Here is a 25,397-nt window from a genome sequence, read left to right as displayed (position 1 = left end):
GGGTAGGGACGCTGAGGGGGGAGTTACAGTGAGGGTAGGAACACTGAGGGGGGAGTAACAGTGAGGGCAGGGATGGTGAGGGTAAGGACGCTGAGGGAGAAGTTGCAGTGAGGGTAGGGACGATGAGGGGGGAGTTAGTGAGGCAGGGAGGGTAGGGATGCTAAGGGGGGAGTTACAGGGAGGGTGAGGGCAGGTACACTGAGGGGGGAGTTACAGTGAGGGCAGGGACACTGAGGATGAGGGTAGGGACACTGAGGGGGGAGTGAGGGTGAGGGCAGGGACGCTGAGGGGGGAGTTACAGTGAGGGCAGGGACACTGAGGATGAGGGTAGGGACACTGAGGGGGGAGTGAGGGTGAGGGCAGGGACACTGAGGGAGAGTGCAGGGACGCTGAGGGGGGAGTTACAGTGAGGGTAGGGATGCTGAGGGGGATTTACAGTGAGGGTAGGGATGCTGAGGGGGAGATACAATGAGGGGGAAGGCAGGGACGCTGAGGGGGAGTTACAGGGAGGCAGAGAGCAGGGACACTGAGGTGGAGTTACAGGGAGGGTGAGGGCAGGGACACTGAGGTGGAGTTACAGGGAGGGTGAGGGCAGGGACACTGAGGTGGAGTTACAGGGAGGGTGAGGGCAGGGACACTGAGGTGGAGTTACAGGGAGGCAGAGAGCAGGGACACTGAGGTGGAGTTACAGGGAGGGTGAGGGCAGGGACACTGAGGTGGAGTTACAGGGAGGGTGAGGGCAGGGACACTGAGGTGGAGTTACAGGGAGGGTGAGGGCAGGGACACTGAGGAGAGGAGTAACAGAGAGGGTGAGGGTAGGGATGCTGAGGGGGGAGTTACAGTGATGGTGAAGGCAGGGATGCTGAGGGGGAGTTACAGGGAGGCAAAGACACTGAGGGGGAGATACAGGGAGGGTGAGGGCAGAGACACTGAGGGGGAGTAACAGAGGGTGAGGTTAGGGAAGCTGAGGGGGGGGAGATATGGGACATAACATAATTAACAGGAAAGCAAACATGTTGGACGATAGAGATGAGATATATATATATACACACTGTGTGTGTGTGTGTGTGTGTGTGTGTGTGTATATATATATACTATATACACACTGTGTGTGTATATATATATATAAAGAGCAAGTTCAGGCGGCACTCCACGGATTTTCAAAACCAAATAAGACAGCTACACCAGCTGGTGTAGCTGTCTTATTTGGTTTTGAAAATCCGTGGAGTGCCGCCTGAACTTGCTCTTTGTATCTGCTCTGTTTGGACCGTGGGAGGGCACCCAGGTAATTAACTAGTTGTTTGGAGTGCCGGTCATTTGGGAACTATATATACAGGTTGAGTATCCCATATCCAAATATTCCGAAATACGGAATATTCCGAAATACGGACTTTTTTAAGTGAGAGTGAGATAGTGAAATCTTTGTTTTTTGATGGCTCAATGTACACAAACATTGTTTAGTACACAAAGTTATTACAAATATTGTATTAAATGACCTTCAGGCTGTGTGTATAAGGTGTATATGAAACATAAATGAGTTGTGTGAATGTACACACACTTTGTTTAATGCACAAAGTTATAAAAAATATTGGCTAAAATTACCTTCAGGCTGTGTGTATAAGTTGTATATGTAACATAAATGCATTCTATGCTTAGATTTAGGTCCCATCACCATGATATCTCATTATGGTATGCAATTATTCCAAAATACGGAAAAATCCCATATCCAAAATACCTCTGGTCCCAAGCATTTTGGATAAGGGATACTCAACCTGTATATATATATATATATATATATATACACAGTGTGTGTGTGTGTGTGTATGTGCAAGCTGGACGACTGGCACTCTGGATGATAAAATCGACGAAGGGGTGCCTTCCCAAATTAAATATAGAACCACAATTTCCTGAACCTATAGCAAGGTTCTGCATTGGAAAAGAGTTCAGGCGGCACTCCACTTGTAATAATAATGAACTTGTATTAAAGTAGCATGAAATACAAAAAGTGCTCAAATAGGGGTTACATCTTACAACGACGTTTCAAGGCTTTCCAGCCTTTTCAACAGGCTGGGTAACCAGCGTGAGAACAAGCAAAACTGTAAAGTAAAAAAAAAAAGTAATTATGTGTGGTTCTCTCTCTCTCTCTCTCTCTATATATATATATATATATAAAGGTGAGTGTTGGACCGGCACTCCCACAAATGGTGCAGCTGCCCTGGTGCCTTCTGACAGGAATCCACTTACAGATGCACAGAAAAAATCAGCGGCACTCAGAGACTGTTTAAGTAGTCAAAAAATCTATTAACAATTACTACAAAAAAATACCAACGTTTCGGGACTGAATCCGTTACTCACCTTGAAAAAGGGACGATTCAGTCCCGAAACGTTGGTATTTTTTTGTAGTAATTGTTAATAGATTTTTTGACTACTTAAACAGTCTCTGAGTGCTGCTGATTTTTTCTGTGCATCTATATATATATATATATATATATATATATATATATATATATATATAAAGTCAAATCCCCCAAGGGAGGGGAAAGAAAAAAAGAAATCAGTTTTTTGTGCGGTGCACACAACCCAATATCCAATATATTAAAATTAATTTCTTTATTAATAGTTCGTAAAAAAATCCCTATATTGTTCGCACTTATAGGCAAAAATGCCACAATTAATGTTTATAAATTTTATGTATAATTGAGATAATTTATCAGACTAATATTGTCCTTTATTTATAATCAAGCGAAGTAATAAAAGATAGTAAGGAAAGTGAAAAAGAATGAAAAATAAGTGAATAAAGATTAAAAACAAAGCTGGTGTGTCGAGTGCATTCTGTATTTATATTATTAGATAATTCTAATGTGCGTGGACCGTACTAGTTCCTACTATGTTATATTGAAATTAAACATTCTCACTGGGAGATCTGTGGATGGTTGAATTCAATAATATTCATTAATAAGATGTATTCCATAGGTACAGTGTAGTATTATTAATTATGATAATAAATATATGTCAATTTACAGATGACTTCAAACAGAAAACAAATCCTGTATTTTAATAATTATTGAAAATTCCACAAGATCCTACCCATGGGATGTTACATATTATGCCTGCAAGGTTCGTTTACTAGAGATGATTTATTATGTGTTTTATTGTAGTGCAACAAATATATATAAGGTGAGAGCCAAATCACTCACTGTGACACCTAAAATTATTGCACTGCCCACATCTCGTATTATATAGGCACAGTTGCCTTGGTAGTACTGGCAGACTGGACTGTGAATCTGCTATAGGATACTATTAATATAATATCATATGTTATTAAACCACCATATTGTGTTTACCATATGATCTGTAGCTCAGAAAAAACCTAAATATGGTCAATTGATTAAGTAGTTGGGGCTAACAAGAGCTCCTATATAATCATCTGATGCTACTAATATTAGATAGTGCCCTGAGGAAGCCTATGAGCGAAATGTGCATTGGCCTTGGGCTGATGTGTCTGATGTGCTAAACATAAATGTTAGAAATAGTGTCCGACTAATGTGTGTGTGTACCGTACATAGGGGAATGTACCACAATTAGCCTGTAGACAGCGTACCTGACGAGCGGTGCAACTGCCCGTCTTGCTGTAATAACATGTGTGACTGTTAGAAATTTGAAATCAACCACGGCACTGCCAAACTCACAGCAGTAGTTTTAGGAATTAAGAACTTCCATTGTGACATCTCACTGACGTGCTGTACTGTATAGTAACCGTTAGAGTGAATACCTAATGGTTTATTAAATATGCTGATTCAGTTTTATAACATATGAGGTTACTATATATGAAATATCTGTGACGATACTCTGAATTATGTGGTAGCAGCTGCAGTGATTAATAATCCTATGTGTTCATTGCCAAATGTACAAACATATGGATTTATTTGGATAGAGATTTCAATAATGATTATGTGAACTGCGCAATATCAGCAGTAGAAAGCAAGAATTCAATCACAGAGGCACTAGTTGTAACTGCAGACTACACATTGATACATATACATCGTGCATGTTATACTAAGTGTAGCATCAGATGATTATATAGGAGCTCTTGTTAGCCCCAACTACTTAATCAATTGACCATATTTAGGTTTTTTTCTGAGCTACAGATCATATGGTAAACACAATATGGTGGTTTAATAACATATGATATTATATTAATAGTATCCTATAGCAGATTCACAGTCCAGTCTGCCAGTACTACCAAGGCAACTGTGCCTATATAATACGAGATGTGGGCAGTGCAATAATTTTAGGTGTCACAGTGAGTGATTTGGCTCTCACCTTATATATATTTGTTGCACTACAATAAAACACATAATAAATCATCTCTAGTAAACGAACCTTGCAGGCATAATATGTAACATCCCATGGGTAGGATCTTGTGGAATTTTCAATAATTATTAAAATACAGGATTTGTTTTCTGTTTGAAGTCATCTGTAAATTGACATATATTTATTATCATAATTAATAATACTACACTGTACCTATGGAATACATCTTATTAATGAATATTATTGAATTCAACCATCCACAGATCTCCCAGTGAGAATGTTTAATTTCAATATAACATAGTAGGAACTAGTACGGTCCACGCACATTAGGATTATCTAATAATATAAATACAAAATGCACTCGACACACCAGCTTTGTTTTTAATCTTTATTCACTTATTTTTCATTCTTTTTCACTTTCCTTACTATCTTTTATTACTTTGCTTGATTATAAATAAAGGACAATATTAGTCTGATAAATTATCTCAATTATACATAAAATTTATAAACATTAATTGTGGCATTTTTGCCTATAAGTGCGAACAATATAGGGATTTTTTAACGAATTATTAATAAAGAAATTAATTTTAATATATTGGATATTGGGTTGTGTGCACCGCACAAAAAACTGATTTCTTTTTTTCTTTCCCCTCCCTTGGGGGATTTGACTTTATTCCTTGACCTAAATCAGTTGGTAGCACCTATAATTACCTTGATAATGTTCCACGATTTATTCACTCAATAGTGATAGTGGTATTAATTAATGTAAAGGTACCCCAAGTATATAAATTACTAGGATAGTTATATCTTGGTGCGGGTTACCCTCCAACTTGGAGGAGAGTCTCATTCTCTCCACTATTTGGGAAACCAGAAAATATATATATATATATATATACACACACATATAATATGTTATATACACAATACCCTCAAAATCAAACTTTCTCTTATGTTCGAGTGGATACTGGGTTCTGTAGTTTAGTACCATGGGGTATAGAGCGGGTCCACTGGAGCCTGGCACTTTAAAACCTTTAGTGTGTGCATGTGTGCGCTGGCTCCTCCCCTCTATGCCCCTCCTGCCAGACTCAGTCTAGAAAAATGTGCCCAAGGAGCCGGGTGCATTTCTCTGGAGCTGCAGAGAGTTTCCTTTATTTTTTTATTGTTAGTTATTTTCAGGTAGCCCTGGTTGGCAACCAGGCTACCTGCTTCGTGGGACTTAGAGAGGCGACCAAACCAAGCTCCTGAGGGTTAATGGTTCGTAATCCCAGCTGACAGGACCCTGAGGTGCTGATCACACATCGTTAGTATGTGTGCCCACTCATGCAGTTAGCTGCCACCCTCTAACAGATGCTGAAGATCGCAGTGTGGGGAGTGTTACACCAGGGCCCCGGTTAGCAGGTCCCCAGTGCAGTTTTGTCGGCATGTCACGGGCCACGAGTTGCGGTGTCAGCCACGGACAAACTGTCAGAAAAAGGCTTTGTGTGTACTGTTATGGTTTAATGTGTTTTAACTTGGCCAATATAAAAAAACAAGCTACAGGGACCGCATGCCATTGCAAGGGGTGGGGCTTTCCTGGAGCGGGACCAGAGGCAGGAAGGCACCATTTCCTGCTGCATGCGGTAAAGGCTACATGTACGCTGCTCCTCCAGAGACCCATGCTGTTACAGACTTCTGTCCTGGTACCAGGGGGTCATAGGGAGGAGCTCTCCAGCAGGAGCGCCGCTGCACTTATATTAGATATACACTTGCATTCACACATTGGGGCTGTGTTCTGTGTGCTGGTATCCGTTTCCTCAGTGTCACTCCAGGGGCTCTCTAGGGTCTGTGTGGAGGTGTTTGCAGTGAGCTGTGCTGTATTTTCAGTTGTGTCAATATGTCTATGGACTATGTCTATATGTCTATCTGTGCTGCTTGTAACTACCCCTTCATCAGCTGGGTCCCTCGTGTGTGAACAATGTTCCTTATCTCCACAGGGACAGAGTTCACAGGCACCTGACTGGTTAGATAATTTTAAGAGCATGATTCAGAATGTCAGTTCGGAATTAGCAGCTGCTAAAAAGGAGAGACAGGTGTTAAAACAGTCTATTGATTGTATGGCTCAAGCAGCAGATACCAGAAAGGCTTCTCAGCCCCCTCTTGGTTTCACATAAATGCTCACTGCCACAGGTGCTCCGGTCTGATTCTGATTAGCCTGATGGGGATGATGATGATGATATGGATGAGGACAACTCTCTGTCCCCAGGGGTGGAGGCCCTAATTTTTGCTGTAAGAGAGGCTCTTCACATACCGGATCAGGAGGCAGAACCAGATGAGAAGTTGTAATTTAATGTTAGACCAAAGACCTCAGCAACTTTTCCTGTGTCTAAGGAGCTAAACTCCCTGGCCAAGGAAGCATGGTTAAACCTTTATAAGAAATTTAAAATTCCTCAGAGGTTTTTAGCTACCTTTCCTCTCCCAGAGGAGGACAGGAAGGTTTGGGGAATAAAAACCATCAGTCGATACATCTGTGTCCAGACTGTCTAAAAAATTGGTATTGCCGGTGCCAGGGACCATATCCCTAAAAGAGCTGACTGACCGTAAAATTTAAACCACTCTCAAGGCAATTTATATGGCAGCAGGTGTTGCACAGCGCCCCACAATAGTTTGTGGGTGGATTTCTAGGGCAATGGTCAAGTGGTCCGATCAGATTATTAACGGATTAGACAATCTGCCCCAGGATGAGGTCATTACTCTGCTGCAACACATTCAGGATGCTGCTAATTTTATGAGCGAGGCTATTAAGGAATTGTGTAAGATAAATGGCCGCCCGCACTACTGTTATGGCACGCAGAGCTCTGTGGTTGCGTCAATGGTCAGCGGATGCTGATTCCAAAAAGGGTGTGGAAAATCTTCTCTTTACAGGGGATGCTTTGTTTGGGGACGAATTAAATAAATGAATATCCCAGGCAATGGCAGGTAAGTCTACCTATCTGTCATCGGCTGCACCACCTGCTAGACGTTCTTACACAGGACCCTCCCTGCAGTCCTTTCGTGTGGCAAGATTCAGAGGCAGGGGCCGGGGAGTCTCCACCACTCCGAGAGGATCTCGTGGTAAGTCCCGTAAACCGGCATCTGCTGCCTCCATGGACCAGACCACTGGATCCCCTGCCGCTAAGCCTTCCGCATGACGGTTGACCCCAGTGGCAAGGCGACTTTCAGATGGGTATTCGCCTTCAACACTTCACCCACGTGTGGGAAAAGTCCTGCCGGAATCCTTGGGTGAAGGAACTAATTTCCCAGGGATACCGGCTGGAATTTCAAGCACTCCCTCCTCACAGATTTTTTAAATCGGGCTTGCCAGCTTTACCCGCAGCAAGAGTTTCCTTGCAAGATGCTATTCAGAAACTTTTGCAGACAGGGGAGGTGGTCCCAGTACCTCCTCCGTTACGCAATAGGACTTTTTACTCCAGTCTTTTTGTCGTTCCAAAACCAGATGGTTCGGTGCGACCCATCTTAAACTTGAAGTCTCTCAACCCGTATCTACGGTCGTTCAAATTCAAAATGGAATCTCTGCGGGCAGTGGTGTACGGTCCGGAGGAGGGGGAATTCCTGGTATCCCTGGATGTCAAAGATGCTTACCTACACATTCCCATGTGGCCCCCTCATCAGGCTTACCTCAGGTATGCCATATTGGATGACCATTTCCAGTTTCAAGCCTTGCCCTTTGGCCTGTCCACAGTTCCGAGGGTCTTCACCAAAGTCATGGCAGAGATGATGCTGCAACTGCGCATGATGGGAGTCAACATAGTCCCCAAATTGGACGATCTCCTGATAAAGGCTATGTCCAGGGAGCGTCTCTTGCACAGCATCGATCTGATGACTCGCCTGCTTACGGATCCTAAATTTTCAGAAATCTCACCTGGAACTGACCCAGCGTCTTCAGTTCCTGGGAATGATACTGGATACTGTGTCTCAGAAGGTATTTCTTCCGATGGACAAGACTTTGGCTATCCAGGCTATGGTCCGCTCAGTGCTCCGTCCTCGCAAGGTGTCTATTCATCTTTGCATACGCTTGCTGGGCAGGATGGTTGCTGCTTACGAGGCCATCCAGTATGGCAGATTTCATGCCTGGCCATTTCAGCTGGATCTGTTAGACAAATGGTCAGGGTCTCACCTGCACATGCATCAGGAAGTGACCTTATCTCCGAAGGCCCGGATTTCTCTATTATGGTGACTGCAAGTTCCTCACCTGGTAGAAGGCATGAATTTCAATATCCACTTGTAGATTTTTCTGACAACGGATGCCAGTCTCCGGGGTTGGGGAGCTGTGACCCAAGGGGCCCAGTTCCAGGGGATATGGTCACGTCAGGAATCTGCTCTGCCGATAAACATCCTGGAACTCAGGGCTATTTACAATTCCCTTCTGCAAGCTACTTATCTACTGAGGGATCGGGCGATCCAGGTTCAATTGGACAATGCCACTACGGTGGCATACATAAACCGACAAGGGGGAACAAGAAGCAGAGTGGCGATGTGAGAAGTGTCAAAAATCTTCCTCTGGGTGGAGACCAATGCAAGGGCCATCTCAGCCATATTCATTCCAGGAGTGGACAACTGGGAAGCGGACTTCCTCAGCAGACACGACCTCCATCCGGGGGAATGGGGCCTACATCCCCAGGTGTTTCAACAGTTAATTCACCGGTGGGGCTGTCCGCAGATAGATCTGATGGCTTCTCATCTCAACAAGAAGCAATGCCATTACTGTTCCAGAACAAGGGATCCACAGGCTGTAGCAGTTGATGCGCTGACGACACCTTGGTCGTACCAGTTTGTGTACCTGTTCCCTCCTCTAACGCTAATCCCAAGGGTTCTAAAAAGGGGAAAGTGTTCAAGCAATTCTAATTGCCCCGGATTGGCCTCGACGGGCGTGGTACTCGGAACTCCTAACCATGGCTTTGGAGGATCCCTGGCCTCTACTGCTCCAAAAGTATCTTCTTCAACAAGGTCTGTTCATCTATCCCGACTTACAGCGGCTAAATTTGTCGGCTTGGAAGTTGGGAGGGAGATTCTAGCAAGAACAGGTCTTCCCTCCCGGGTTATTTCCACCATGGTCCAAGCCAGGAAGATGGTGACGTCAAAACATTATCATCGTATCTGGAAAAAGTATGTTTCCTGGTGTGAAAGTAGAAAGGTGTATCCCGTGGACTTTAGAATTGGTCGTTTTTTACTTTTCCTGCAAGCGGGTTTGAATATGGGCCTCTGGTTAGGTTCCATCAAAGTCCAAATTTCAGCACTCTCTATTTTCTTCCAGAAACAACTTGCCATGTTGCCGGAAGTTTAAACTTCCCTAAAAGGAGTTCTCCATATGTAACCGCCCCTTGTGCCTCCCACGGCTCCCTGGGATCTCAATATGGTTCTGTCTTTTCTTCAATTGGACTGGTTTGAACCATTACATAGGGTGGAGTTGAAATTTCTCACCTGGAAGATGGTGATGTTACTAGCATTGGCATCTGCCAGGTGTGTCTATGAATTGGGGGCCTTATCCTGTAAGAGCCCTTATTTGATTTTCCATGAGGTAAGGGCGGAACCAAGGACGCGTCCTCAGTTTTTTCCATAAGTGGTTTCAGCTTTTCATATCAATCAACCTATTGAGGTTCCGGTATTGTCTGATGCTTCCGTTGGGCCAGAGTCCTTGGATGCAGTGAGGGCTCTGGAGATTTATGTCAAGAGGACGGTTCGTCATCGGAAATCTGATTCGCTGTTTGTTTTTTATGATGCCACCAAGATTGGTTGTCCAGGTTCTAAGCAATCAATTGCTTGTTAGCTCAGGTTGACCATTCAACAGGCCTATACTTCGGCGGCTCTGCTTTTGCTACGTCTATTCAGGCCCACTCGACGATATCTGTGGGCTCTTCCTGGGCGGCTGCCCGTGGTGTCTCGGCCTTACAGTTGTGCCAAGCTGCTACCTGGTCTGGTTCGAACACTTTTGTTAGGTTCTATAGGTTCGACACCTTGTCCAAGGATGACCTTCAGTTTGGTCAGGCGGTTTTACAGGGGTCTCAGCACTCTCCCACCCATTTGGGAGCTTTGAGACTTCCCCATGGTACTAAAGTACAGAACCCCAGTATCCACTAGGACGTAGGAGAAAATAGGAATTTAATACCTATCAGTAATTCCTTTTCTCCTAGTCCGTAGTGGATACTGGGCACCCGCCTCAGTGCTTCCATTCCTGCTTACCTGAGTATTTGGTTGGACCGAAGTTGCGGTCTTTTTTCTGTTGTTGGGATAGCTGTGCTATCCTGGTTAGGTTGGTGTTGGTATCCTCTGTTCTGGTTAGCACCCTCCTTTCGGTTATGGTTGTGTGTTAGCTTTGTGCCTCACCGCTGTTGTACCGGTTTTCTTCTCTCGTGGTATGCCCGTCTCCTAGGGCACAGTTTTCCTAGACTGAGTCTGGTAGGAGGGGCATAGAGGGGAGGAGCCAGCACGCGCATACACACACTAAAGGTTTTAAAGTGCCAGGCTCCAGTGGACCCGATCTATACCCCATGGTACTAAAGTACAGAACCCCAGTATCCACTACGGACTAGAAGAAAAGGAATTGCCAGTAGGTATTAAATTCTTATTTTTGTTAAACAAAATACTTTTTTTTACCTCATAGAAAAGTAATTTAAGGGACCTCCCCTACCACTCCACATCCCCTACAGCATTACATTGAGCAATTCACTTACAGCTGCTGTGATTGACAGGTCCTCCTGGTGAGATGTAGTGTCAGTTTGGGCCTTACGTCCTAGGAGTAGCGCTTGTGCACCTAATGCTTTTCAGTGGTGGGCACAGGAGGAGAGAGAGAGCAGACTGGTGCGAGCGCTGCGTGACGTCATAACGTCACATGCGCGCATACAGGGGATCGCTGGGCAGGTTTAACTTCATTGGTTACTAGGCAGAGGAGCTGGAGCACAGCAGTAGAAGATGGCCGTGAACCTCCTATCGGTGTGCACCAGGACCACCCCAACGCCTGACACCCACCGCCGGCTGCCCTGTACTTCCTGAATTCTCCTCTGTGCACTGGCGCTAGCGTGATTCCGTCATTCCGTCAGTGCCGATCACCTGCAGAGGAGAGACTGACAGCATCAACTATGGAACAAAAGTGACGGGGAGGAGCCGTCTGTCAGTAAGAGCTGGCTGCGGTAAAAACCGGTACATTCTGTACAGAAGTTTTTCGCCGGTACAGACAAAAACAATACTGTACTGGCTAAATCGGTAGAGCTGGAGGCTAAAAAGTCATATAGTGGCGATGTTATAAAAATAAAGTATAATTGGTCACTCAGCATTGTGATTGTGTCAATCCATTAAGAAAGATGATATAGTGTTTATAGTGTTTTTTGAAAACCAAAATGCAAATCGCACTTTATAGAATGTACCCTAATGTTCCAACTATCTTGCATAATACAAAGAATAACACAATAAAAGAGCATTTTCAAGTAATGTATGTATTAACAGGGTTTCTTAGTTATTAACATTTATTAATATGGCACTACAGGGGTCCGCAGTACAAAGTACACAAGCAGAAACAGTAAGAATAAAACAAGAAAAATTGACTTGCAGTACAGTGCATTAAAGGACATGGACAAGGGCCTAATACAGATCTGTTCACTCGCTAGCTATTTTTTGCAGCGCTGCGAACAGATAGACGCCGCCTAAAGGGGAGTGTATTTAAGCTTTGCAAATGTGCGTACGCGTGTGCAGCCGCCCTGTACAAAAACAGCTTGTGCAGTTTCTGAGTAGCTCTGACCTTACTCAGCCGCTGCGATCACTTCAGCCTATTCGAGCCCGGAATTGACGTCAGACACCCGCCCTGCAAACGCTTTGACACACCTGCGTTTTTCCAACCACTCCCAGAAAATGGTCAGTTGCCACCCACAAACACCTTCTTCCTGTCAATCTCCTTGTGAATGGCTGTGCGAATGGTTTCTTCGCTAGAACCAGTGCACAACAACGATCCGCTTTGTAACCGTAGGACGCGCCTGCACATTGCAGTGCATGCACAGTAGTTACCTGATCACTGCACAGCGAAAAACGCTAGCGAGCGAACAGGTCTGAATTAGGCCCAAGGTGTATAAACATTGCTGCATTGGTAGTCATAGTACCCAAATATGCAGCAGGGCATCGGCACCAAAAGGTTGGGTTCTATTGTACACAGTAGGAAGGGGGGGGTGGTGTAAGTGAGGGAAGGAAAAGTACATAAGGGAAGATGGTGCAGCTCATGAGAGCTTACAGTATATTTACAGTATGTACCAAACTATGGACTCATTTACTTTATGCTTTTAAACTGTTAGATGCTTCTTGGCTTTTTGAGATGCAAATAAGTAAATGACGACATTGAACTCAAGTTCACACATTATGGGGTTTATTCAGTTGTTAGCTAATGGGCAAAACCATGTGCACTGCAGGTGGGGCAGATGTAACATGTGCAGTGAGAGTTAGATTTGGGTGGGGTGTGTTCAAACTGAAATCTAAATTGCAGTGTAGAAATTAAGCAGCCAGTATTTACCCTGCACAGGTCCAATATGACCCACCCAAATCTAACTCTCTCTGCACATGTTACCTCTGCCCCACCTGCAGTGCAGCATGGTTTTGCCCAGTTGCTAACTTTTTTGGTTTGTTAACAACTCTGAATAACCCCCCCACCCATCATGCTCAATACTCATCAGCGTGAACCACGAAGGACGACTTTGCGTCATTGTTGTTGTTATTCTGTTCTTTCTGATATTCCTCTTTGAAAAAAGACTGTTCCCCACTGAAGTGTAACACCATCATTACAAAGTAGATTCTTAGAAGAATTTTAACATTTGGAAATGTTGAGTTTCAATTTTTCGCCACAAGAATTTTGTAGATTAATGGATCCTGGGGGTCATTCCGAGTTGATCGCTAGTGAAAAATGTTCACAGCGCAGCGATTAAGTGAAAATGCGGCACTTCTGCACATGCGGCGCAGTGCGCACACATGACGTACTTTCACAACGGGCGATGTATTTTTACACAAGGTCTAGCAACGCTTTTCAGTCGCAATGGCAGCTGCAGAGTGATTGACAGGAAAGGGGCGTTTTTGGGTGTCAACTGACCGTTTTCAGGAAGTGTTCCGAAAAACGCAGGCATGCCAGGAAAAACGCAGGCATGGCTGGCCGAACGCAGGGCATGTTTGTGACGTCAAATCCGGAACGGAATGGTCTGAAGTGATCGCAAGCGCTGAGTAGGTCTGGAGCTACTCTGAAACAGCACAATTTTTTTTTGTAGCCGCTCTGCGATCCTTTCGTTCGCACTTCTGCTAAGCTAAGATACACTCCCAGTGGGCGGCGGTTTAGCGTTTGCACGGCTGCTATAAACAGCTAGCGGGCGATCAACTCGGAATGACCCCCCTATGGCATATCGTAGTCTTCTTTGTTTGCTGCAGAATGACTGCATTACTGCAGAATAGAATATCAATGTCGGGTCCTGTAGACTGTGATTTGTTGCATTATGTCTTTCTTAAATATCAATCCAGAAAGAAGTGTACAATGCAATTTCCAATATACTCATCTTCTCATAAAGACTATCAGCTTCATATCGAACTACATCGTTCTGCTCTTGGTCACATGAAGTGTAATCTAGTGTTTTTTTTATCTTTTCATATCCTTGAACAATGGCTTTTGCTGCATCCACTCGACAGGACCAACGAGTTTCACTCAATCTTTTTGGAATATATAGGAGATTGTCTGCCTGGGACAACTTTTCCTTTAGAGTTGCATAACTTGTTGGAGATACGTTGAACAATATATATATTTGCCGTACAAAATCAAAGTAACATGTAGCGGCAGAGCATGTATTGGCTGCCGATTTTCCTACTAAGTTCAGAGTGTCAACAACGTGGCACAAAAACTCGCTAGCTATTTGTTTCTCTTATGAGGGCTTGCTCTTCTCAGTACTTGGCACTTGTGTCTGCAGTATTATCATAGGTCTGTCCTCAACAGTCATTTATATCGATGTCATGACAGGCTAAAAAATAGCAGCACCTGTGTGACCACGGTTGGGGTTGTGTACAACATGTAGCATAGAACCAAAGTCAGTTGATCAGTGTTAAGCTAGGTACACACTATACAATTACTGGGCCAATTTGCCAATAATCGGAAGAACGACCAAAGTTATTGTATAGTGTTTACAAATGATCGTTTCACTGATAATTCTAAAAACTCCTGACCACACACACGAACGATCGATTTTCCTATCTGTCGTCCCAAACAAAAAATCTCAGCCACAATCTCCTGATATCGACCAGTGAGTGTGCATTATCAATAATCTGCCCATATTTCCTTTGTTTACCTGTCACTGTTATCTTCCTTCTAGGCGGGCATATGCAAATGTAGTGTGATGTGGTAGAAAATTGGTAACTTTAAAAAAATTATCTTTTAGTGTGTAGCTCAGATATTGGTGCCTACGATTTCCCAAAAAATCTGACAGTGTGGACCTACCTTAAGACTCATCTGAGGTTGAATCAAGTGACACTAAGTAGTACTTTGATTCCGATATTCTTGCAATTATCTGCTTCAAGAGGTGTTGACCCATTATCCCAATTATTTCTTCATAAATGGTGGATGAAAGGTAATTTGTAGGACCACAACCTTTATTTGCGTTTAATTTAATATGAGCAGAAAGAAATGGATCATAATCTGAAAGCAATTCAAAAATTCCAAGATAATGTCTATTTGTTGGTGATGTAATCACTTTATCTGTACCTTGAAAAGCCAATCTATGCTCAGCAATACATTTTATGGTACTCGGAACACGCATAAGAAGCTTTCGCCAGTGTCCACACAATTCTGCTTCCTTTTGTGCCAAATTTTGGTCGACTTCTCCAGTTATTTTACCACGCTTTGCCAAGATGAAGGCAGCTTCTAGATGAGATTTAGATTTTTCATGATCAATGAACCATATGTTTCATTGTTTCCAGTCACAAAATCCTGAACTGGATAATGTATTCTTCTCTGTAACAACAAGTTTACAAGTGTAACAGTAGACCATTCCAGTTGCTGGGGAGAAGCAGAGCCGGGAACAATTAATTGTTTCATTGTTCTGCATTTTCTGATTAAACAAATTCCTGTACATTTTCGTAGAAATTGCTTCCCACCCTTGGACTGTTCTTGTGGAGTTGATTTCTCTAGCAATTAATCATCACAGTTTTGTAATTGAGCCAATCCTCTGTCTGCCCAAAAGGAGATCATTTCCTGTGTGGGTGATTTTGGCCAAAAGCCAATATCATTGACAAGTCCAGGATTTTGGGACCAACTTACTTCAATTTGGTGCTCAGTATTTCCTTCCATCATTGAATCACTAATATGTACAATGGATTCTTTACCACCATGTGACAAAGTAGTAGTAGGTATCTGCTTCTTGTTGTGATGTAGGTGAACATGTTGATGACACTGCTGGAGCTGATTATGTTGAAGCTGTTACAGTAAGCTGTCTTACGCTCATTAAGTAATTCTGTTTCTTCCGACCTTTGCAATAGTTTCTTATTGCTTGCTCTCACATTCTTTAGCTGTTTTTCTTTTTTCTGCAACACTTTCATACACATGTGGAGTTTTATGCTGGTCACTCATGTTTGCACAAAAGTTTATGAAGCTCAGCATGCATCCAAATTACCACCATACAGTACACATCTAATTGACAGCCAAAGAGCATATTGGTTCAAGTTATTACACGGTCAAGTCACTATTATTATTATTACCACCAGCTAATGGACAGAGTAACCGCCGTGTGCAGCGCGGACAGCAGCTGACGGGCTGAACTGTTGTTTTAGACACACGTCTGGTAGCCCCCAGGTTCATTGTGATGGTGAGCTGCTCCACTGTAGTGAGTCGGTCGGCCCTCACGCACCTTCGTAGCCGATGTTCACCTCTCACATCAATGGCACGTGGTGCTTCGCAGTTTCCACGTTGGTTATGGCACTGGTGCCATTTGTCCAGTCACGACTCACCTTCACCACAGCAGCATACGAACAGTTCACACACTGCGCTGTGTCAGCAATACGGCCATCCTTGGCCCAAAAGCCGATAATCATCCCTTTTTGCAACATCATCCCTTTTACCCATTACAGCAATGAGTGATATGTGGGCAGATGGCCTATCGCACACATTATATACCCACCAAGCCAGCGCACAGCGCTGCCGACGTCAAATGTAGGAGGTGGTTATAATAATGTGACATGACCATGTATAATCAATTCATTACATTATTTGTAAAATTTATAGTATTATAATATTGATACTTCACAATCAATCCCCCGCCATACCATTAGACCTCTCACATGCTCTTGAAATGCACTTTAGTCAAAGCAATATTAAAATGTACATTTTACTGAATCAAATAAAATAGAAGATTCACAACAAAAATAACATGAGAAATATTACAATATAAAATTGTGTATAAAAACTTCTGTGAGCATATGAGGTAAGAACATTGCGTCTGATTCTGAGATATGAGTAAAGCAAAAATGAGCAAGTAATTGTGCATCTGCACAAACAATGTTGCACTGCTGGTGGGGCAATTGTAAAATATGAGAAGGGATGTAGATTGGGGATGGGTACGTCAAAACTAAGGACTAATGCCCTAATTCAACAAAGGATGCAGAAGTCTGAAAATTCCAAATAGGTGATTTTCGGACTTATGTGCATGTACAGCAGTATCAGCGCACATGCGCAAACTGTCACAGTGCTATAGTATCCTATAAAGATGTATTATGAAACCTACTCTGTTACGAGGGCTACCAGGTGCCGCTCATATGATTACACTTGCCCAGTGGTCTTTTAGCCTCCTGCAAGCTAGGCTTCACCTTTAGCAGCCGCCTTTCCATGGTGAATTAGATCCACCCCGTACTCAGATGCCCCCAGGACTTATGGATGGACAAGGCGACTATTGGAGGCTGGGCATAGTGCTGAAAAATGCTCACAGGATGAAACCTAGATAAACTGCCCAATACACAAACGGATATAAGTAACAGAATGCATGTGAGTGCAACAATGCACAGGGTGTTGTTGAAACTAAGCACAAACTGAATGTGAATGCAACAATGCACAGGGTGGAATAAGCAACAGTATAAACTACGTGAATGCAACAATGCACAAGATGGTAACCAATAATGGAACAAAAGATAAGAATCTGGAAGGTCCACATAAAACCTGATTTCAAGGTGAACTGGATCTGATCTGGAACAGGAAAGGTAACTGACTTCAGGAATACACTGAGCTGACAGGTTCTCACATGTAGCAGGAACTATAACCAGAGATTAGGGCGTGAACAGGAAATTAATATAAATGTGCTTACACCAATCAGGAAGCTGGTTTAATTAAAACAACTCTGTGCAGCTGCCCAGCTGCACGTACACTAAACACTAAGCAACAGGAAACGCCATCTGCCTCCGATGTCCCCGTTGCTAGGAGTCCGTCGGCTCCCAGCGCCCAGCGTAAGCCTATTGCTAGGTGCCGGGTGGGGACCAGGAGACATTGCACCTGGCGTCAGCCTGTTGTAAGGCACCGGACTGGGACCAGTGGGAGATACCGCGTCCTGGCTCCCAGGCAACGTCCGGCACGCGAGTCCCCTACTGCTGCTGTTGACAGCACCCGCCCTTGAAGAGGGGTTAAGAAACCCCTAGATCCAGGTCTTTGGGGATATTTCTTGAAGAATCCTTTTTTTAGTTCAGGAGCATGGAGGAATCTCCCAGACACCCAAGCTCTTTCCTCAGGACGTAGCCCTTCCAACGAACCAAATAATGTACTTGGCCCAGCACAAACTTGGAGTCCAGGATTTTCTCCACCGTGAACTCCTGACATCCCCGAACCATCTTTAACAACCTCCTTACCCCTTTAACCTGCAATTACTTATAGACTTCACCTCCATCAGTATATAAAGAAGTGAGGAGATCAATATGTGCGCACTAGAGCAGCTGGAAATCAAACTCTCCTAAAGGTACCCTTCCCTTCACCAAGTGCTCAAAAGAAAATGAAAAAATGGAAAGCTGACTTATCCTGCGCTCCTTCTGTGGTCATAGATCAGTCAATTCCCATGAGTTTTGTTCAGTGAATTACCACGGAACAAAGCATAAATGAGAAATATATAATGAAGCACAATTTAATAAAACACACATGCATAAAAAATTTAAATCCATAGATAAGTATATAAAAACACTATAGCAGCATATACTGTACATATAGGCAGATCTTCCAATGGAGAAAGTAACAGTGAATAATTACCAAATTAATGTAGAACTGTGGCTAAACAGTTCCACAACCAGCAAGCAAGTTTTTTGGCAGGGAATCCCAGAAATCCCTAATACACATCCCGCTGGAGCCGAAGGCGCTTCTCACTGCATCTAACTCCGGAGTCCCACACTCTCATCGACGTGTTTCAACACATGCTGGGGTTTTTTTCAAGGTGCAAAATGTAGATAGTCTGTATGCTGCTCCCAACGTCCTATTTAAACTCATAACATCCAATCCCTAAGCTTCTCCACAGCTGGACCCTATACAACAATCATCTACTTAGTCCCATGGTCCTCTGCTGCAGGATAAGTCCAACCCTATCTAATATGTGCATAACCGTTGCCGTGGTAATGCCTTATTTGTCCGTGGCATTTCCTGTTATAATTCCGTTGTCATAGTAGCATGATATCCGTCTGGGGCGCTTCCTATATGGCCGTTGTCATGGTGATTTGACGCCTATCCCCGGCTCTTCCAAAATATTAATGCTGATCACTGGCAACAGGTTGTTGTATTCCCAGGGGCTTCTCTTAAACATTCGACACCAGCTATCACTGTCTGGTAGATTGCATACTTTAATGCCTCCTTTCATTCCCCCGAGTGGTTATCAATGTCGCAACGTCACTTCCGGTGATGTAGGGGTGTCAACAAAACCTCTTTTCCTATACCTGTCCTTTACAAAGACAAGAATCATTAAAGATTCAGTTCCCCACATACTTTATGTACATAAAAACTTTCTCAAAATTAAAAATAATGCAGAAAAAATGCAATTTTAAATGAAACTATAAAAAAAGGAGCTATAAAACCATTTGATTTCAAAATCACAATTCAGACCCCCTGGCTTCAATGTTCCTAAGTCATAAATAATTTTAATTTCCACTTTGGCTAACTGAGTAGCGGCGTCTTTACGTCTCCAATTACCCTTAATATGCCTGATGCCACAGAATTGTCTAATGGCAGCAGTATTACTCTGATGGCACACTCTAAAATGTTCTGCCTGGGCCTGTGTTGTTAAACCCTTTTTGATATTTCTTAGGTGTTCTCCTAATCTGACCTTAAGGGGTCGTGACGTTCTCCCAATGTACCACAAACCGCAAGTGCATTTTGTCGCATATATGACGTTACTTGTATTACATGTATTAAATCTAATATTTTAAAATTAGTATTTCTGATAGTAATCTCTTTAAGCTTACTTCCCCTTCCTTGCGAACCTCTACATCCCATGCATAGTCCACATCTGAAAAACCCTTTCAATTTAATGGTACTCATTAGTTTTTTTGCAGGTAAAGAACTTTTTACCAGGTTAGTTTTTATATTGAGTGCCTTTCTCTATATACACTTTGGCTTGTCAGGAAGAAGATCTCCTATTATTGGATCCTTTTTCAGGATATTCCAATGTCTTCTCAAAGATCCCTCCAAAGCTTTGTAGTTACTACTAAATGAACAGATGAAAGTCCAACTGTAATCCGTATTATTCCTGGATACTTCTTTCATCTTTGGTTTGAAAAGTTACTTTCTATCACGTTGTGCTACTTTCATTATTGAATCATTTACACTATCCCTACTATAACCTGAAGCTTCAAATTTTCTGCTGAGTAGTTCCGACTGTTCATCATAACTATCTTTTTTAGTGCAGTTACGTCTCAAACGCCTAAATTGGCCTTCAGGAATAGATTCAAGCCAACTGGGGTGATGGCAACTTGTAGACTTTATATACGCTCCTGAATCAGTAGGTTTCATGTAACTTTTCACAAATAAGGAGCCGTTCTCTATAAAAACTGTAGCGCCCAAAAAGTTAATGGAGTCTTTACTATTCTCAAACATGAAAGCAATATTCTTAGTATTATTGTTGAGATAGTTAGAAGAGTAATCTAGAAGTTTCTCACCACCCCTCCAAATGAAGAACACATCGTCGATGTATCTTTTCCAGGACACCAAGTTCACCCTGGAGGAACAGTGGTTCCAAATAATTTCTTCTTCCCACTGTCCCATGAAGATGTTCGCATAGCTTGGGGTGAACCTGGTGCCCATGGCTGTCCCTATTTTTTGTTTATAGAATGAGTTATCATACGAGAAATAATTGTTCTCTAAAATGAACGTTACTCCTATAATTAAGTCCTGTAAATTTTGTTCCAACGTACTATTTTGAAGAGCAGTTAGAAGAGCCCTTATACCATCCTTGTGATCTGTAATAGTATACAGAGACCGGACGTCTGCTGCTACCATTATATATCCATCCTCCCATTGTAGCTCCACCATAGCTTTTTAAGGAACTCGGTTGTATCTTTCAAATGCGAGGGACATTTTGCTACCAAGGGCTGTAGATAGAAATCTATAAGTTCGGACAAATTTGATGTAACCAACCAAATGCCCGATACAATTAGTCTCCCAGGGGGTTTAACCGGATCTTTATGCACCTTGGGCAATATATAAAGTACTGGTATAACTGGTTCTTTAGTAGATAAGAATTTAATTTCCCTATCTTCCAGTGTCCCTAGTTTATTATACTTATCAAAAAGTGCTTCAAGTTTTTCCACTATATTACTAGTGGGATCCGCTTTCAATTTGCAGTAGGTTTGTCCATCATTGAGTTGTCTGAGGACTTCCGCATTGTAGTCCTCTTTTGTCATAATGACGACACCTCCTCCTTTATCCGTAGGTTTTACACCAGATCATCATTCTCTCTTAGTCTTTTAAGGGCTTCCCGTTCCTTAAACGTCAGATTTTGTTTTGCAGGTTTCGTATCTACTTCTCTAATATTATCCGGTCCTAATTTTAAGAAGGTTTCTATAAAGTTCCTTCGCATATGGGTAGGATTAAAGATGGATTTAGGCTTGAATGGGGTATCAAGATTGTAATTAGTCTCAATAGTTGGATGCCTTGAAAATAACTTTTTTATACTTAACTTTCTCACAAATTTATTTAAGTCTACAAAGGTGTTGAATTTACTGAGCGGGAGAGAAGGTGCAAACTTAAGTCCCTTTTCCAATAAGGAAATCTCCTTCTTTGCTAATATATGGTTACTGAGGTTAAAGATTTTAATCTTTCCCTCATTCGAATTTTCCTCTATCCTATTTGCCTCCACATTAAGCTATAGTCTGTTCTTTTTCCTTTTGCTCTTAGTTCGTTTTTTAATTGTATTCTTATTTCTCCCCCCCCCCCCCCTCTTTTTCCTCTCCTCTTTATCTTAAATGGTCCTGTCTGCGTCCCCTGGGGAAAAAAAGGAGTTGAGGGATGGTCTTTAAGATCTTCCAAAGGTCTAAATCTGTTGGCTAGATCCTTTCTTTTAGTAGGATAATATCCTCTGTCTGCCTCTCATCATAGGTGGTTTTTCTAAACTTAGTTCTCCATTTACAGTAGGTACACTAAACACATCCCTCTTTCTCCTATCTTTCATATTAGTCATATTGTGTCTAGAGGCCCCTTCCCATTTTAAGGGTCTAAGTTGGGGGTCATTATATCTATCACCCCGTGTGGTAAAAGTTCTGGTCATATTATTTCTGTTACTAGAACTTTTCGTGTTTTGTACCTGTGTTGACACCCATTTTTTTCTAACAGGAGACATATAACAGAGTGATGAACATTCCATGTCACTACACACTTCATCCTCCTCTCCTACTTCATTTACATGTTGTCTGGATGCACTTAATTCTCTTTCTATCCCTATTGAACTTTCTAACTTTACGCTCTATTATAATTTTCTCATTCTTATTAGGATTGGTTTCCACTCTTTTCTAGTTCCTTAAATTTAGGTATATCTAGAAAAGGGTTAGCATCCTATAATTGGTAAACTCTGACTCCAATCTTACTAACTCCTGCTTCCGATCCACGATAAGATTAATAAGTTCCAAAGAACATGTCTCCAGAATTTTATTCCATTCTAATTTGAATTCCTTGTTAGGTGTAGAGAGGGAAGATGCTTTTTTAATTAATAACCCTTTAGGGATAATTTTGTAGGAGAGGTATTTTTCTAATGTCACCATCTCCCACCAAATTTTGTTCTCCTTTTTAAAGAACTTTAAAAAAAAAAAATTTTTGGCGCTTTCTAGACTTTCATCTACTAGCGTCGCTAATTCTCCATCTTCTCCGGGGTTAGACGCAGTGAGAAGTTCCTTTGGCTCCAGCGGGACGTGTATTAGGGATTTCCGGGATTCCCTGCCAAAAACCTGCATGCTGGTTGTGGAACTGTTTAGCCACAGTTCTACATTAATATGGTAATTATTCACTGTGACTTTCTCCATTGGAAGATCTGCCTATATGTATATGCTGCTATAGTATTTTTATACACTTATCTATAAATGTTAAAAAAATTTATGCATGTGTTTTATTAAATTGTGCTTCACGATATATTTCTCATTTATGCTTTGTTCCATGGTAATTCACTGAACAAAACTCAAGGGAATTGACCACAGAAGGAGCGCAGGCTAAGTCGGTTTTCCATTTTTTCACTTTCTTTTGTTCACCTCCATCAGGAACGGACATCAGGGCTCCTGGCTGTGGCCAGAATTCACCTTCAATTCGCTACAGCCACACTGACAACCAGCGGGTTTGAGCCCTGCCGGCATTGCGGGACACCCAGATGCAGTGTCCGTCAGTGTGCAATTTGTCCTGTGTGGTGTTCCTCTGTGTAGGCTCCAGTGTTGCTAGCCAGCAGGCTACAGATCAGGTCACCGCCACTACCAGAAGACTCTCTCCACCAGTATGTGCCGTTACAGCTGCTCCATCGCTGTGTGCAGTTTTCACACAATACGGGTCATCGCAATCCCCACCAGTAAGACGTGGCTATACCCCACCGTGGATTCTGGTGGTGCCGCCCCCTGTGAGATGAGACAGCGCACTGCCGAGTACCAAGCTGCTGACATTCATCACTGCAGCGAGTGGTCCCCCACTTGTGGAGAACAACTGGCCATGATACCATACGCAGCGTGGGGACTCCTGCCTGCTACCCACTCACACGAAGCCCTTACACACAGAAATCATCTGTAAGGTCTTGTTGAAATGGAACTCGGATAACACGGCAGACCTGAGTTTCTCTGGGATAAACAGAAGTCCGGAAGGGGTCTCAGATGGGGCCTGCGTCTGTGCTGATTGGACGCGTGAAGCAAGATTCATGGTGAGACCGTCAAGAATGCATACTGGGGAAAGATCCATAGAGAAACCCTTGGACGTGATGATGTATCCTAGGAAGGCTACCTTCTCTACCTCAAATTCATGTTTTTCCAGCTTTGCATAAAGATGATTTTCCCTGAGCTTGGTGAGGACTGCTTTAACATTAGCTTGGTGTTCTTTGATTGAGGCAGAGTAGATCAGGATATCATTTAAATAGATGACCACAAATCTTCCTAGGAATTCCCAAAGAACATTTGAGATCCTGAAAGACGGAACAAAAGGTTTTGGATCCTGCACAGACCTAGATTCAAAATTACACAGTGAATATTCTGAAAACCAGAAATGGACAATACTATTTGGAAATTCCTGTCTGTCCGTGTGGTGGTGCGCCCGGAGTCATAAATAAGCAAAAGTATATGTACAAGAAGAAAAAGTATGACTCTTGTTTGGGCGCACTCTTATCGTATTATCATTAATGATGGTCAGTAAGAGATAAGTCTATAGTTTTAATGAAGTCGTCTTTAGTTAGTACCCTTCTCCACACATAAAAAACTCAAAACAAAATAAATTCAACATAGCCATAATTATACAATGCGGGAAATATGTCTGGATGAAGAAACTTATTAGATTTCAAGGAGTATATGGAATGTTCAGATCTTATTTATGCCTGGATAAATGCATATAGGAAAAGTAGCTACATCTCAAGCTGCCTCCGTCTGCTGAAGATCTGTACAAACTTGGTTTGTATTAATGCGGCCCTGGTTGGGTTAAATACGCGAGTGGGAGAGCCCACACACTATTAACAATTCTATTAATTTGCCACTATCATTGGTAGGTAAATAGTCACAATTGGAGATTAAAGAAGTAGTTGGATTAAGTGTAAGTGGTGATACTGCTGTTGGCGTTTTTACTATAGGGAAGAAAAACTTACCTACTTCACCAGGTATTCCCTAGCAGTCGCCTGTCTAGGTACTGACCTGGCCCACCTCCGTTTAGCTTCCAAGATCGGACGAGATTGGGCGTGAACGTAGGGGTATGGTCGTAGGGAGAGCTTGCCCTATATCACCAATGAGAGTGCACCGAAAAAGAAGGAATGGTTCCTTCTTCAGAGAAAGAATGAATGATTGATCAGACTGTATTATGGGATTGGGTAAGTCGTAATAGAAAAATAGGTGTGAATCTGCTGTCCACGTTAGACTGGAGAGACGTGTCCCTGAGAGAACACGCTCTACAGAATCATGGATGAGAGTTCACAGAAGGAAGAAAAGTGGGAATATGGTAATAGAAAATAGGAAATATTATGAGCACAGTTTATTTGATGCTCTAGGTCTCCTTATGGTCACCTGTTATGTTTAAGCATCGTAAATTTAGGTGACGGTAAACGGTATCATATAGGTATCACAAAGAAGGAAAAAACAAGACAATGACTGTAATCATATGACCATATTGTTATGCACACCAGTGCCTGCAGGAAAGTACTGGTGTCAGAACTGTTATGCACTCCAGTGTCTGCAGGAATGTACTGGTGTTTGAACTGTTATGCAAAACAAATGGACTCACAGACAAACTGGGGAATATGACATAACGTACACAGAAGGTAATAGGGTAACAAAATACACACAAAGTGAACAGAGAAGCCCAGAGGCTAAGGAACTGGGTATCTCCTTTGTATTAGAACTGCACAGATGGAAAAAGCAAGATGTTGTGTTTT

At 42.7% G+C, this 25,397-nt stretch overlaps 1 pseudogene; it reads right to left on the bottom strand.

The window, feature by feature from the left end:
* Positions 1 to 24,614: 24,614 nt before the first annotated feature.
* On the bottom strand, positions 24,615 to 24,733 carry LOC134912496 (5S ribosomal RNA; annotated as a pseudogene).
* Between the last annotated feature and the right edge of the window lie 664 nt (positions 24,734 to 25,397).

The sequence above is a fragment of the Pseudophryne corroboree genome, chromosome 4, assembly GCF_028390025.1.
Source record: "Pseudophryne corroboree isolate aPseCor3 chromosome 4, aPseCor3.hap2, whole genome shotgun sequence".
Lineage (NCBI taxonomy): Eukaryota > Metazoa > Chordata > Amphibia > Anura > Myobatrachidae > Pseudophryne > Pseudophryne corroboree.
This window is presented reverse-complemented; position numbering and strand designations above follow the sequence as displayed.